At 44.2% G+C, this 17320-nt stretch overlaps 1 protein-coding gene across 12 annotated transcripts in view; it reads left to right on the forward strand.

Annotated features, from left to right (window-relative positions):
* The first annotated feature begins 14094 nt into the window (after nucleotides 1-14094).
* LOC126353827 (troponin I) overlaps nucleotides 14095-17320 on the forward strand; it is a 69267-nt gene continuing 66041 nt past the window's right edge. For 9 of the 12 annotated variants that reach the window (XM_050002948.1, XM_050002950.1, XM_050002951.1 and 6 more), the window contains exon 1: nucleotides 14128-14234. The gene's annotated coding sequence lies outside the window, so the exon portion shown is untranslated. Of the gene's footprint in view, nucleotides 14235-17320 lie in introns of all 12 variants that reach the window. The other 3 variants (XM_050002952.1, XM_050002958.1, XM_050002954.1) reach the window with 3 other exon arrangements.

A 17320-nucleotide genomic window follows, 5' to 3' on the forward strand; every position in this document is an offset into this window, starting at 1 on the left:
GCTCTACCGACTGAACTACTTAAGCAGGACTCAGGACCCGTCCTCACAGCTTCAACTCTGCCATTACCTCGTCCCCTACCTTCCAAACTTCACAGAAGCTTCTCTCGGTCCGGCACACAGTTTTAATCTGTCAGGAAGTTTCATATCAGCGCACTCTCCGCCGCAGAGTGAAAATCTCATTCTGGAATCAAATGACATTGTCGGCTGGAATATTCCATGGGGTGGGTTCAGCCGCCTAGCGGAAAGGACGTTCTTCCTCCGCGCACACTGGTCTCTGTCCTTGAGAATGTATGATAACTGTGTCGCAGTAAGCAGGTGCAGGTGAATGTAGGTGGCAGTCTTTACGTGGAGATGGAGAGGCTAGAGTGAAGATGTTCATCCTTTCTCCTCTTATTTCGCAACTAACCACATCACATGTGACCATTCCAGTATGCGCAATCTGTGGATGGCGGCTGGCAGTTACAAATCAGGCCAATTTTACGCTCTGTATGTTTCAGTTCAAAGGCTTGCATCACATGATGGCTTGAACTCAGACATATAACTTGAAACTTCCAGGCAAGGGAATCGAACCGTGGACCTTTGTCTTTGTGGGCAAGTGTTTTACCGACTAACCTAACCAAGCACTCACGACATGGTTTTTCAGCTTCCATTGTGCTACTACCTTTCTCTTACTTCCAAACAGCAGACTTTCAGATCAGCGCACATTCTGCAATAGAGTGGAAATTTACTCTGGCAACAATCCCCTAGGCATTTCTCTCCAATATCCTCTCTTCCTTGGGTGCCAGTCCCGCAAGCTATGCAGGAGAACTTGTGTGCTGTTCGGGAGGTAGGAGAAGGTATACTGATGGAAATAACGCTGTGAGGGCTGATCGTAAGTCATACTTCGATAGTTCAGTCGGTAGAGCACTTGCCCGCGAAAGTTAAAGGTCCCAGATACCAGTCTCTGTGCAGAACACTGTGTCATTCTTCTACTGACAAGTTCCAACTCGCTGCACGCTCTGCTTCAGAGCGAAAATTCGTTGTAACAGATTTATTTTGCTATCTAAACGGGAAACAGATTTTAATTTTTTTTATCTCGGCTATTCTGGTACAGAATGGACGTTGCTACTGTTCTGCGTATTTCTTGTGCGTTGCTGTCGGACGAGGTGGTTCTGCGGCAAGACAATGGACTCGTACTTCTGATGAGGGCGCCTCAAAGCCCCGTCAGACCATCCAGATATAACTTCCTCGTGGTTTCCCTATACATCATCATCATCATCAGTTAAGACTGATTATGCCTTTCAGCGTTCAGTCTGGAGCATAGCCCCCTTATCAAATTCCTCCATGTTGCCCTATTCAGTGCTAACGTTGGTGCATCTTCTGATGTTAACCCTATTACTTCAAAATCTTTCTTAACCGAATCCAGGTACCTTCTCCTTGGTCTGCCCCGACTCCTCCTACCCTCTGCTGCTGAACCCATGAGTGTCTTGGGTAACCTTGCTTCTCCAATGCGTGTAACATGACCCCACCATCTAAGCCTGTTCATCCTGACTGCTACATCTATAGAGTTCATTCCCAGTTTTTCTTTGATTCCCTCATTGTGGACACCCTCCTGCCATTGTTCCCATCTACTAGTACCTGCAATCATCCTAGCTACTTTCATATCCGTAACCTAAACCTTGTTGATAAGGTAACCTGAATCCACCCAGCTTTCGTTCCCATACAACAAAGTTGGTCAAAAGATTGAACGGTGCACAGATAACTTAGTCTTGGTACTGACTTCCTTCTTGCAGAAGAGAGTAAATCGTAGCTGAGCGCTCACTGCATTGGTTTTGATACACCTTGCTTCCAGTTCTTTCACTATGTTGCCATCCTGTGAGAATATGCATCCTAAGTACTTGAAACCGTCTACCTGTTCTAACTTTGTTCCTCCTATTTGGCTCTCAATCCGTTTATATTTCTTTCCCACTGACATTACTTTCGTTTTGGAGATGCTAATCTTCATACCATAGTCCTTACATTTCTGATCTAGCTTTGAAATATTACTTTGCAAACTTTCAATCGAATCTGCCATCACATCTAAGTCATCCGCATATGTAAGACTGCTTATTTTGTGTTCACATATCTTAATCTCACCCAGCCAGTCTATTGTTTTCAACATATGATCCATAAATAATATGAACAATAGTGGAGACAGGTTGCAGCCTTGTCTTACCCCTGAAACTACTCTGAACCATGAACTCAATTTACCGTCAACTGTAACTGCTGCCTGACTATCCATGTAAAGATCTTTAATTGCTTGCAAAAGTTTGCCTCCTATTCCATAATCTCGTAGAATAGGCAATAACTTCCTCCTAGGAACCCGGTCATATGCATTTTCTAGATCTATAAAGCATAGACACAATTCCCTGTTCCACTCATAACACTTCTCCATTATTTGCCGTAAGCTAAAGATCTGGCCCTGACAACCTCTAAGAGGCCTAAACCCAAACTGATTTTCATCCAATTGGTCCTCAACTAATACTCGCACTTTCCTTTCAACAATACCTGAGAAGATTTTACCCGCAATACTGATTAAAGAGATACGTCTGTAGTTGTTACAATCTTTTCTGTTTCCATGTTTAAAGATTGGTGTGATTATTGCTTTTGTCCAGTCCCGACTCCCAGGCCATTTCAATTATCCTGTGTAGCCATTTAAGACCTGCCATTCCACTGTATTTGATGAGTTCCGACTTAATTTCATCCACCCCAGCTGCTTTATTGCACTGCAATCTATTGACCATTTTCTGCACTTCCTCAAATGTGATCCTATTTACATCATCATTCCTATCCCATTCTACCTCGAAATCTGAAACATTACTGATCGTATTTTCACCTACATTGAGCAACTCTTCAAAATATTCCCTCCATGTGCCCAAGGCATCCACAGGATTCACCAGCAGTTTTCCTGACCTGTCCAAAATATTGGTCATTTCCTTCTTACCGCCCTTTCGAAGACCGCTAATTACACTCCAGAATGGTTTTCCAGCAGCTTGACCCATAGTCTCCAACCTGTTTCCAAAGTCTTCCCAAGATTTCTTCTTGGATGCTGCAATTATCTGTTTGGCTTTGTTTCTTTCTTCAATATAACTTTCTCTGTCTACCTGAGTTCTAGTATGTAGCCATTTTTGATACGCCTTCTTTTTCCTTTTACAGGCTTCCTTGACTGTGTCATTCCACCATGCTGTTTGCTTCATCCTACTTTTACACACTATTTAGCCACTTCTAGTACTGTGTCCATGTACCTTGTCCATTCCTTTTCCAATGACTGTAATTGACTACATTCAACTAACTGGTACCTTTCTGAGGTCGCTGTCATGTACTTGTGCCTGATTTCCTTATCTTGAAGTTTCTCCACTCTTATCCTCCTACATATGGACCTGACCTCCTGCACTTTCGGTCTCACAACCCCAATTTCACTGCAGATTAAATAATGATCAGTGCCATCAAAGAATCCCCTGAATACACGTGTGTCCGTCACAGCCTTCCTGGATTCCTGATCTGTTATTATATATATTATATATTATCTGTCAATGACAGATCTGGTTCCCCTGCCTTCCCAAGTATACCGGTGAATGTTCTTATGTTTAAAAAAGGAGTTTGTGATTACTAAGCCCATACTGGCACAGAAATCCAGGAGTTGTTTCCCGTTCCTGTTGGCCTCCATATCCTCTCCAAATTTACCCATAACCTTTTCATACCCTTCTGTTCGATTTCCAATCCTGGCATTAAACTCACCCATGAGCAGAACACTGTCCTTGTCCTTTACTCTAACAACTACATCACTGAGTGCCTCATAAAAACTATCCACCTTATCTTGATCTGTCCCTTCACAATGCGAATATACTGACACAATCCTAATTTTCTTGCTAGACACTGTCAAATCTATCCACATCAGTCGTTCGTTTACATACCTTACTGCAAATACGCTGGGTTCCATTTCTTTCCTGATGTAAAGCCCTACACCCCATTGTGCTATTCCTGCTTTGACTCCTGACAGGTAGACCTTGTATTCTCCCACTTTCTCTTTTTTCTCGCCCCTTACTCGAATGTCACTAACAGCTAAAACGTCCAGCCCCATCTTACTTGGAGCCTCTGCTAGCTCTACCTTCTTCCCTGAGTAGCCCCCATTGATATTAATAGCTCCCCATCTCATTACTATTTGTTTGCAAGTCGTATCTTAGGAGTCCCTGGTTTGTCAGTTAGAGGTGGGACTCCGTCACCTCCAAAGGTCCGAGGCATTTTGCTCTGATAGTTGCCAGCATCATATTTCAAGTACCAGGGAAGCAGGTTGCTAGCCTTACATGCCCAGAGTCCCATTGGGTTTTACCCCTAACGGTTGAGGGACTAACCGGTGGATTTGGTAGTCTTTGCCGTATGAGCACAAAGGTGACCACAACCCAGAATATGTCCGAGATGCCCAGCCTTATTCCAAAGTAACTGGTATCCCGACTGTCAGGACCACTTACTTGGCCACTCATACGTTGCGCGTGGTTCATGAACTAGGACATGACTACAGAAACCCACACCATGAGCTACAGGTTTCCCTATACGCTCTACGAAAATTTCAAAAAATCGATTTTTTGGCTTCAAATGTTCCTTGGGATGACTACTGCACTGTAGCGTTCATCCCAAGTTCGCCACAAGCTCCGTTATCGAATTAGAAGGCGAGTTGTGAAAGTGTCTCCGAAACCGATTCACAGCGGGGAAAAAACTATCGATATCGTGGCTAATGTGGCAGCATGTAATGTCAAATACGTCGTCACGAAACATAAAATTGCTAGAATTTGAGACTGGAACAGCTTCTTACAACTTCTCCACAAAAGGGGATGTAAAGCGCATCGAGCGAGCTGAGTAGCAGATGACAGAAGCTGCGGAAAAAGACCCGCAGGATCTGTGTGGCCACGAAGAAGGTAGAGGAGCACCTCCTTTTGGATTTGGAATTTCTGACTAGAGGTACACCGTAGAAATTATTGAACTATATGAAAAAAAATCGTCATAACTTATGAACGGTTTGCATTAGGACGTTCAAACGGCACTGTTGGTCGCGAGGCGTGGTGGGAATTTGTGTGCGCGTGCGGGACGAAGCCCACTTTCATTTGGACGGGTCCGTCAGTAAACGAAATTGTCGCATTTGGGAAAACTGAGAATCCGCATTTCGCGATCGAGAAATCTCTTCACCCTCAAAGGCTGACTGTGTGATGTGCAGTGTACAGTCACGGAATAACTGGTGCGATATTCATTGATGGCACGGTGACTACTGAGCGGTATATTAAGGCTTTGGAAGATGATTTCGCCCCCATTATCCAAAGTGACCCTGATATCGACAAGATGCGGTTCATGCGAGACGCTGCTCGACCCCATCGATGCAGGAGAGTGATGTCCTAGAGGTGCACTACGAGGACCGCATTCTGGCTCTTGGGTACCCAGAGGCCACTGGCATGGGCCGCGACTGGCGTCATATTCTCCAGAACTGAACACACGCAACTCCTTTTTGTGGGTCCATGTCAAAGACAAGCTGTACAGCAGCAACCCCAAAACCATTGCTGAGCTGAAAGCAGCCGTTCAGGAGGTCATCGACAGGTACGATTTTCCGACACTTCAGCGGGTCATGCAGAATTTCGCTATTTGTGTGCCCCACATCGTTACCAATTATGGCAGACATATCGAACATGTCATAACCTACATCCGAATGTCTGTAGTGACGTTTACATGTTGAATAAACTATGGGTGCACGCCCTAGTTTGTAAGTAATTTACTTTTTTTCCATATAGTTCAATAATTGTCACGCTGCATGCTTAACTGCGAAAAATGTAAACCAAAACTTTAAACGCGTTTTTTTCGATACGGTACTGTTCAGATTGGCGGGAAACGTACGACTTTAATCGGAATTTGATACTGTCAGTCTAAATTGAACTCTCTATCAGCATGAGTAGCCGTTCTTCCGATATCTTCAAAATTCTATTTTCGATCCATGCTTTTGTTTTGATTTTTTCGGCGAAAAACATGACATTCGTTTCAACAGGTCACCATTTTGTTAGGACTCAGTATTTTTCAATTAGCCTATGTGTACTGCTAGAAAATATATTGAGAATGACATACAAAATTATTGTGTTGCAGGTCCAGTAGGAGGGATTTTTGAACTTTCATCGACGACCAATGCTCCGGCTGCGTGCAGTCCTACCTGGTGCGGTGGCTACAGGGGCTTCCAATGCTGACACAAAAATGATTTTTTAAAGATAAAAATGTAAGAAATAAAATTACTTCATCAGATTTACCATTCATTTTTATTTTATTTGACAAAATTATGAAAATCGCCCATTTTTAGTGCTTTCCGGCAGGATTATACTCTCGAGGCGAATTCCGGGAGTATTCCTTTAAGGATACATGGTGCTTTGCCGGCTCAATATTATGTAAACATCAACACCTGTTTCCAGAGACGAGGTACTACGGAAGTAAAGCTGTGAGGAGTGCCCGTGAGTCGTGCTTGGGTAGCTCAGTTGATAGAGCACTTGCCTGCGAAAGGCAAAGGTCCCGAGTTCGAGGCTCGGTCCGGCACACAGTTTTAATCTACCAGGAAAGTTTCATCAACATCTGCTTCTTTCAGGCACTGTTTATAATGTACGGTATATGTTTTACAAATTTTTTGTTGGTATCAGGTAAAGCAGCACATTTTCTAGACAACCAGAAGTATTTTGAATACTTTTGGACATGCTTAGGGCTATTAAAAAAATTACAAAGATATTGATGCTTTTTTTTTTTCAAAATGCTTCCTCAAATTGAGGTTCCATTTAACCCAATGTCATACATCTGAAACAGACCAAATTTTTACCAGATATGCATGACATGATGACTGAGGTTATGCTATTTAATTCCACCTATTATTTATATTACAAAGGGAAAAAATATCACATCTTACATTTTAAATTTTATAACTTCTTTCCTAATAAAAATGTAATTTTTTTCTATAATTTAGTTGATTCTTCAATAAAGTTTAGGTCTGCTACATAAGTATGGACTACTGCAACTTACAGAAAAAAATTAGAGCAATGCTTTACGAACTTTAGGAAATATTTGCACCTGAATTCTGAAAAATACAATTTGCGGGAAATTGCAAGATATGAGTCCAATTAAACTGTGCCTCAGAACATTCCTGAAGCATAGTCTTCGTCCTGCTGCATTTCTTCATCTTCAAGCTTCCTCTTGGCATTCCTTTTAGCACTTCTTGCTTCTTTGGTAAAATAAAGAGCGAAACTTTCAGCTTCATGTACCCGTTGTCTGTCACAAGCAAGCAATTGGTCTTCCGTGTTAGAGCCACATTTTGTGCCTAAATTTCTCAGGACTTCCAACCTTCCTATCACTCCATCATTGAAAGACATCACTGCATCTAGCTCACCAACTTCTAATGTATTTAGTACTACAAAAACATTATTGGGTATTCTTTCCCATATTCAATATTTCAAACTTTCATTTGTATTCTGACTGCCCCCATGAAGACATTTACTAAGAAAAACAGGGTCACTCAGGTCTCTAAAAACTGGTTTTATTTCATTCATAACAGGCTCAAGTATAGAATGCTTATGATGGTATGTTTGACCACTTTTTTTTTTTTTTTTTTTTTTTTTTTTTTTTGCTTTTTGGTAAGCACACTAAGAATCTGCTCCTTTAGGGCAAAGTCCGTGAACACGGTGGTCATCTGTGGACAACTTATGAAAGTAGGTGACCCATACATGTTTTCTCGTTGCTGTAACACCATTCAGAGGTGCAGTTCGTCTAATGGCCAGTCCATAATAACTCTGAAGTAGGTCTATATCAGTTCCTGTCAATCTGCCATGGCCAGAAAGAGATTTTCCATCAGATAGTAACTTTCCTTTAATTTTTCCTTTAGTTTCCCGTTCATCTTCGGTTACACGATAAATCAGTCTAATCTAAAGGTCGCAAATTCAACTAAATACCCAGGAAATACAATTACGAACAACTTAAACTGGAAGGAACACACAGAAAATGTTGTGGAGAAGGCTAACCGAAGACTGCGTTTTATTGGCAGGACACTTAGAAAATGTAACAGATCTACTAAGGACACTGCCTACACTACGCTTGTCCGTCCTCTTTTTAGAATACTGCCACGCGGTGTCGGCTACTTACCAGATAGGATTGACGGAATACACTCCTGGAAATTGAAATAAGAACACAGTGAATTCATTGTCCCAGGAAGGGGAAACTTTATTGACACATTCCTGGGGTCAGATACATCACATGATCACACTGACAGAACCACAGGCACATAGACACAGGCAACAGAGCATGCACAATGTCGGCACTAGTACAGTGTATATCCACCTTTCGCAGCAATGCAGGCTGCTATTATCCCATGGAGACGATCGTAGAGATGCTGGATGTAGTCCTGTGGAACGACTTGCCATGCCATTTCCACCTGGCGCCTCAGTTGGACCAGCGTTCGTGCTGGACGTGCAGACCGCGTGAGACGACGCTTCATCCAGTCCCAAACATGCTCAATGGGGGACAGATCCGGAGATCTTGCTGGCCAGGGTAGTTGACTTACACCTTCTAGAGCACGTTGGGTGGCACGGGATACATGCGGACGTGCATTGTCCTGTTGGAACAGCAAGTTCCCTTGCCGGTCTAGGAATGGTAGAACGATGGGTTCGATGACGGTTTGGATGTACCGTGCACTATTCAGTGTCCCCTCGACGATCACCAGAGGTGTACGGCCAGTGTAGGAGATCGCTCCCCACACCATGATGCCGGGTGTTGGCCCTGTGTGCCTCGGTCGTATGCAGGCCTGATTGTGGCGCTCACCTGCACGGCGCCAAACACGCATACGACCATCATTGGCACCAAGGCAGAAGCGACTCTCATCGCTGAAGACGACACGTCTCCATTCGTCCCTCCATTCACGCCTGTCGCGACACCACTGGAGGCGGGCTGCAGGATGTTGGGGCGTGAGCGGAAGACGGCCTAACGGTGTGCGGGACCGTAGCCCAGCTTCATGGAGACGGTTGCGAATGGTCGTCGCCGATACCCCAGGAACAACAGTGTCCCTAATTTGCTGGGAAGTGGCGGTGCGGTCCCCTACGGCACTGCATAGGATCCTACGGTCTTGGCGTGCATCCGTGCGTCGCTGCTGTCCGGTCCCAGGTCGACGGGCACGTGCACCTTCCGCCGACCACTGGCGACAACATCGATGTACTGTGGAGACCTCACGCCCCACTTGTTGAGCAATTCGGCGGTACGTCCACCCGGCCTCCCGCATGCCCACTATACGCCCTCGCTCAAAGTCCGTCAACTGCACATACGGTTCACGTCCACGCTGTCGCCGCATGCTACCAGTGTTAAAGACGGCGATGGAGCTCCGAATGCCACGGCAAACTGGCTGATACTGACGGCGGCGGTGCACAAATGCTGCGCAGCTAGCGCCATTCGACGGCCAACACCGCGGTTCCTGGTGTGTCCGCTGTGCCGTGCGTGTGATCATTGCTTGTACAGCCCTCTCGCAGTGTCCGGAGCAAGTATGGTGGGTCTGACACAACGGTGTCAATGTGTTCTTTTTTTCCATTTCCAGGAGTGTACATCGAAAAAATTCAAAGAAGGGCAGCACGTTTTGTATTATCGCGAAATAGGGGAGAGAGTGTCACCGAAATGATACAGGATTTGTGATGCGCATCATTAAAAGAAAGGCGTTTTTCGTTGTGGCGGAATCTCCTCACGAAATTCCAATCACCAGCTTTTTCCTCCGAATGAGAAAATATTTTGTTGACGGCGACCTGGATAAAAAGAAACGATCAGCACGATAAAATAAGGGAAATCAGAGCTCGTACGGAAAGATATACAGGGTGGTCCATTGATCGTGACCAGGCCAAATATCTCACGAAATAAGCGTCAAACGAAAAAACTACAAAGAACGAAACTTGTCTAGCTTGAAGGGGAAACCTGATGACGCTATGGTTGGCCTGCTAGATGGCGCTGCCATAGATCAAACGGATATCAACTGCGTTTCTTTAAATAGGAATCCCCATTTTTATTACATATTCGTGAAGTAAGTAAATAAATATGAATGTTTTAGTTGTAACACTTTTTCGCTTTGTGATAGATGGCGCTGTAATAGTCACAAACATTTGACTCACAATTTTAGACGAACAGTTGGTAACAGGTAGATCTTTTAAATAAAAATACAGAACGTAGGTACATTTGAAGATTTCATTTCGGTTGTTCCAATGTGATACATGTACTTTGTGAACTTAACATTTCTGAGAACGCATGCTGTTACAGCGTGATTACCTGTAAATACCGCATCAATTCTATAAATGCTCAAACTGATGATCGTCAACCTCAATGCATTTGGTAATACGTGTAACGACATTCCTCTCAACAGCCAGTAGTTTGCCTTCCGTAATGTTCGCACATGCAGTGACAATGCGCTAACGTATGTTGTCAGGGGTTGTCAGTGGTGACGATAGCAAATATCCTTCAAATTTCCCCACAGAAAGAAATGCGGGGACGTCAGATCCGGTGAACGTGCGAACCATGGTATGGTGCTTCGACGACCATTCTACCTGTCATGAAATATGCTATTTAATACCGAATCAACGGCACGCGTGCTATGTGCCGGACATCCATCACGTTAGGAGTACATCGCCATTCTGTCATGCAGTGAAACATCTTGTAGTAACATCAGTAGAACATTACGTAGTAAACCAATATACATTGCAACATTTAGATTGCCATCGATAAAATGGGGGCCAATTATCCTTCCTCCCATAATGCCGCACCGTACATAAACCCGCCAAGGTCGCTGATGTTCCCTTTGTCGCAGCCATCGTATGTTTTCCGTTGCCCAATAGTGCATATTAATGCCCGTTTACGTTACCGCTGTTGGTGAATGATGCTTCGTCGCTAAATAGCACGCGTGCAAAAAATCTGTCATCGTCTAGTAATTTCTCTTGTGTCAAGTGGCAGAACTGTACACTACGTTCAAAGTCGTCGCCGGGCAATTCGAGGTACATAGAAATATAGTAAGGGTGTAGTCAAATGGTTCAAATGGCTCTGAGCACTATGGGACTTGACATCTGTGGTCATCAGTCCCCTAGAACTTAGATTTACTTAAACCTAACTAACCTAAGGACATCACACATCTGCATGCCCGAGGCAGGATTCGAACCTGCGACCGTAGCAGTCGCGCGGTTCCAGACTGAAGCGCCTAGAACCGTACGACCACACCGGCCTGCGGGGTGCTGTCGATGTTGATGTAGCATTCTCAACACCGACGTTTTTGAGATTCCCAATTCTCGCGCAATTTGTCTGCTACTGATCTGTGGATTAGGCGCGACAGCAGCTAAAACATCTACATGAGCATCATCATTTGTTGCAGGTCATGGTTGACGTTTCTCATGTGGCTGAACACTTCCTGTTTCCTTAAATAACGGCGAACGGTCCGGACACTTGGATGATATTGTCCCAGGGTACCGAGCAGCTTACATAGCACACGCCCGTTGGGCATTTTGATCACAATAGCCGTACATGAACACGATATCGATCTTTTCCGCAATTGGTAAACGGTCCATTTTAACACGGATAATGTATCACGAAGCAAATACCGTCCGCACTGGCGGAATGTGACTTGATACCACGTACTTATACGTCTGTGACTATTACAGCGCCATCTATCACAAAGTGAAAAAAGTGGTCCAACTAAAATATTCATATTTCTTTACGTACTACACGAATATGCATTAAATATAGGGGGGGGGGGAGTCCTATTTTAAAAATTTCAGTTGATATCCTTTTGACCTACGGCAGCGCCATCTAGCGGGCCAACCATAGCGCCATCTGGTATGCCCCTTCAAGCTAGAGGAGTTTCGTTCTTTGTAGTTTTTTAGTTTGACGCTTATTTCGTGAGATATTTGGCCCGGTCACTATCAATGGAGCACCCAGTAGGTGCTCGTTCTTTCCGCGCGCTATACGAGATTGGAATAATAGAAGATTGTGAAGGTGGTTCGATAAATACTCTGCCAGACGCTTACAAGGAGACGGCACGACCGTGGTGTCGGGGATTTGTCCGAAATTTTGTGTGGTGAAAGAGGACCCCTAACACCTCATGTGGTTAAAATATTAGGACGCACTACCCTAAAAATCCCGGGAAAATCGGTCCAAAGTTTCTTAGATGCCTTATAAGTATAAAATGTTAACCTGTTGCCGACCGGCTCTCTGGCCTAGTTGCAACCGGCGCGTGGTTGTTTAGGGTTCGGACTCTTACGCCAGAGATCTCGGGTTCGATTCCTCCTCTGGCACCTTTTTTTCCCTTTTGACTCATTTTCTTTTGTTATTCCCCCAATTATTCAGAAAGTTTCCCAAACCTGCATTACCTTTAACAAATTAGTTACGTTATTGAATAAAAATTATTTTCTTTTTGTCCAACGACACAATTCATGGCGGTGAGTTTTCCATTTTTCATTGTTAAGTATATGAGGAGAAACACTGGGTTTTTAATCAGAATAATAAAATCGATTGGGAAACATTCAATTTTTATTCATGTAATAAATATAAACAAAAACCGCAGAGGTAATTATCGTAAAAACAAACAAAGCAATAATTTTAGCGACATCTTGCGCAACATATAAAAGCGGATTTTTTTACAATGACAGGGCGTTTGCAATAAATCTGTACAAAAACATGCCCCATTAACATTTATGAAAATGTTTTGAGTTTCTGATAATTTTGAGGCAAATCAGGCATATTGAATCATGTCTCGGAATATTGGTGACGATAATTGATGTGAATTATAGAATGAATTTTTATACAATCTTCCCGGGAATGAATTTCACTAATTTCCTGTAACACTGCGCTGCAATTTTGCAAGCACCAGAAGAACAAAGAAACAAGTTCTGGAGGAGGAAACTAATCCGAGACGTCTGGCGTAATAGTCTTTCTTTTTTTTTTTCAAAAGAAAACAAAGACTCCATTTATACTTGTTTCTCCTTCCAGTAAACAAAAATGAGTCTCCTTCGTCTTGCTGGCGAAGAAGCAATCTTTTGGAACAAAAAAAGTAAAAAAAAGTTTTTCAAAGCCAAAATCAAATTTCTTTTTCCTTTAAGAACAAATTATGAGGAATAAATAAGGAAAAGTCGTTTTTTAATTAAAGTCGTCGTGCGACTTGTAGTTAAAGACCAGTTCTTACAGGAGCTCCTGAAGTGTATCCGCCTACAGCATGCCAGCCCGTCCAAATGTGTCTTCTCATGGCGTAGGCGTGGGTTCTGGATAGCAGATCTATTCAGTTCGGTTCGGTTTATACAGTTTTCAGCTTCTCAGGGCTTGGACGTTCCAGCTACTAGGTGGGTCATCGAAAGTGCTCCGTAAGAAATTGGAAAAATATGGTTTACAGCGTGGGTTGCGTATCAGGATGCAGTGTCGTTCGTTGAGATAAGTCCAATATCCTAGTGTAGACTTGTCGCCAGAAGTAAAAAGATAGCGGATCGTGTGGCCACAGAACCAATTCACAGGGTGAGTTTTGACGGAGGGGTAGAAAGTCTTATCGGGGTACAAAAGCATGGGGACGTCGATCTGAGCCGGTGTCTGGCGAGTAAGAAACGCCAAAATTCCAGACGTCGATGCTGTGCCACAGTGGAACCGGTGGACATCCCTGACACCCACTCCACAGTGGGTCCATGATAGTCCGAGCGCTAACCATGTAGACCAAACGGCAGCTCAGCAAAGTACTAACATTTTACACTTATAAGACACCTAAGAAAATTAGGATCGATTTTTGTCGGGATTTTCCTAGTAGTGCGTCCTAATATTTTAACCACGTGTGGTGTTAAGGGTCCTCTTTCACCACACCAAATTGCGGACAAATCCCCGACCCCACGGTCGTGCAGTCAGCTCGTTAGATGTGACTTGCAGAGCATCGGTGTAGATGTGGTTGCAGCGCGCGCGGAGGTGCGGCCGGTGCACTCGCCACAGCTGGGGCGGCGCCTTGTGCAACGGGCAGCGCGCCGAGAAACCAGATCCAGGGGGCCGCGGCGTCCTCCTACACCCCGGTCGCGTTTCGGCGCCGGGTATTTCGGCCGGCCAATGGGGAGCCGGCGAGGAGCTGGCGTCGCCGCGCGGCGCCTCCGCCACCGCCAGTCGGGCTCCAACCCACCTCCTGGCAGGTCACTCGTGCTCTGTCTGCGGCCGACTCCCCCCGTCCTCAAGAGCAGGTGAGTGCCGCTGCCCAGCACGCCCACATAGTCAGTGGGGACGCGAGAACGTGCCACTGCGAACCGCTAACATACCTCAACACTCGATTTAACGAATATCTAGTGACAATGAAAAAATTTGTTCTGAGGCGGGACGCGAGCTCATATTTCCTGCTCATTGCGAGCCGTCGTCTTAATCGTTAGGCTACCTGACAACTCCTCGTTCAATGGCGTTACGTCTTTCAAAATGGTTCAAATGGCTCTGAGCACTATGGGACTTAACATCTGAGGTCATCAGTCCCCTACGACTTAGAACTACTTAAACCTAACTAACCTAAGGACATCACACACATCCATGCCCGAGGCACGATTCGAACCTGTGACGGCAGCAGTCGCGTAGTTCCGGACTGAAGCGCCTAGAACCGCTCGGTCATTCCGGCCGGCTTTACATCTTTATCGATCCATTCATTTCACTTCACATATATTCCTTGTGCGGCGGTAGAACTCCGCCGACCACCGGCTCCGTTCCTCGACTGGAGCTGTTCGCACATATCCCGTGAGAACCTCCAGGTAGCAGTGTTCTTTCTGATATCGTATCCCGACACACTGACGAGTGAAAGGAAATCTTGGCTAAAACTCTGCACCTCGCCGCTGCACACACACACACACACACACACACACACATATATATATATATATATATATATATATATATATATATATATATATATATATATATATATATATATGCAGCGGCGAGGTGCAGAGTTTAATCCCGACTCTTGGCTGAAACTCTGCACCTCGCCGCTGAAAAAAAAAAAAAGTTTTCTCCTGCAACTAAGGCGAATGAGCCCTCTACTATATCTATGTTTTCGTCTCGTCCCTTAAAAAATTGATTTGACGTCAATCAGGAAACGTATTTGTGCCGTATCAGCCATCTTATGATGGCTCTGTGTGCTTTCCTGAACGTTAGCAGTAAAGGTACGTCTTGTAAATCCGCTGTGCATCATCGAGCCCGTAGAAAGTACTGCACGAATGAGAACTAAATCGTGCTGTTAAAATGCACAAATTATACGCATGAGCGGGTGCTGATAGGTATTCATACGCTACTGTGCAGTCGCTTCTATTCAGCTAAGGCGTCGCATAGCACAGTGTTGAATGACTTCAAATCCTAATAGTTATCCATGCTGTAAAATTTGCTTCTGATAGACGTTATTCTCCTTAGTGCCAAAATAGCGATTCTCTGATACCGTCGTAATATGCTCACCAAGACATCAGGCACTGTTCATAACATAAAATTCTTCTGCCTTGCTCGAAAAGTATTTTCGTTTATACATGAGCAGTTTCAATGGCTTACACACCATCATCAGATGTAAAATACTTTACTACAAACTGCGTGTCAGCGTCATAAGAAGCATACGACTTCAGTCTGCTGCTTATAATAATGCAGTTCATACTGATATGCTCTTCGCAACCAAGGATTACATATCTGGTGGTTGTAAGGCATTGAAACCAGACATATGTTAACAAAAATATACTGCGAGCTGGACACGACATTTTTATATCACTAAAAGTATTAAAATCGCTGCGTTCCACTGACGATGCTAACATTTGAGATATTCTTGTTGACTGAAAAATTCCGGAAGAAATATTTCAGGGCACCATATAGCTAAAACCATGACATTTACTAGAGAAATGAGCCAACGAATCGTTTCAGCGACGTACGAATTGCGAAAAATGGGGTTTTCTTCCCAACTTATAGCCTGATACACATAGTATTAGCCTCGGGCTCACCTTCACATTTCTCTTATTTTCAAAACGATACGAAGCGTTAAATGTGTTAGTTTACTTAATGATGCACCAAATCTTTAAAATGCATTCTCTGTTTCGTGTATGGCAAGCAAACATTTCATTCTGTTGTACAACTATAAATTTTTCGAAGTAATTTTCAGTGGTGGAAAGCAGTGTTCACTGAGGACGTCTCTACTGCTCGGTTTCCCTCACACCGTTCCTCGAAGACTAGTGCAAAACACAACGGAAGGACTGAAATACTAGTTTCTTTCCAGATACTGATTACAAGAGTGTTTAAAGAGCTGATGTTCGGAACATCTAACTTTCCGTCTTACCATAGTAACCCCAGTTGCCTGAAACAAAAGAGTCCTGCGTAAATACAGTTTTACTACACTTGGTCTTAATTTTGCACCGAATTCACACAGGAGTTTTCTTTCTAGGAATGTCATATGGTCCGACGAAACTATTTACTCTCTGGGCTGCGAGTGAGCAACAATCGGTTCTGTAGACTCGCCACGGTTACGATTCGTTATAAGTGTATTCTGTGTCGATGTGTCGTGCCAACATGTGTGTGAAAAAAAGATGGAGGGCTGTGGTTTTTCCTTATAAGCTTTGCTGTTGGTCGCCGTGTCAGTCTTTTAGGCAGCAGTGATGATGGCAGCCGAGTATTTCTAGATACAGGCTTGTCACACATAGCACGCCTTTGCAATTAACTTCCCTCCACTTCTTTAACGCTGTGAATTGCGATGGATTTCGTAACTGACCGTTTCCTGTTGCAAGTCCAATACGTATATGCCTTTCTTTGAAACGGTCAGGTCGGCCGCGATGACCGAGCGGTTCTAGGCGCTTCTGTCAGGAACCGCGCTGCTGCTACGGTCGCAGGTTCGAATCCTGTCTCGGGCATGGATGTGTGGGATGTCCTTAGGTTAGTTAGGTTTAAGTAATTCTAAGTCTAGGCGGACTGATGACCTCAGATGTTAAGTCCCATAGAGCTTAGAGCCATTTGAACCATCTGAAACGGTCATGTCTGTGTGCAACTTCTTCTTTGACTGTCTCAAACATATTTGAGGGCGTTTGACGAGGTACTAACACGCAGTACTCATTGTTGCTCCTTTCCCTATAACCTATGCTTCTCTGTATATCCAGCATTCGTTACTGATTTTTCTCTCCCGAGTTGATAACGAGTTGTCATTTAGCTAACCCCAGCTTCGTTGTAGTTTCAGTTTGTAGCAAAGAACAAAGATCCGTGTCCACTGCAGAGAGAAAGCGACCTGCAGAGAGCCATCGCCATTCCTTAATTTTTATTATTATTGATG

The sequence above is a fragment of the Schistocerca gregaria genome, chromosome 3, assembly GCF_023897955.1.
Source record: "Schistocerca gregaria isolate iqSchGreg1 chromosome 3, iqSchGreg1.2, whole genome shotgun sequence".
NCBI lineage: Eukaryota > Metazoa > Arthropoda > Insecta > Orthoptera > Acrididae > Schistocerca > Schistocerca gregaria.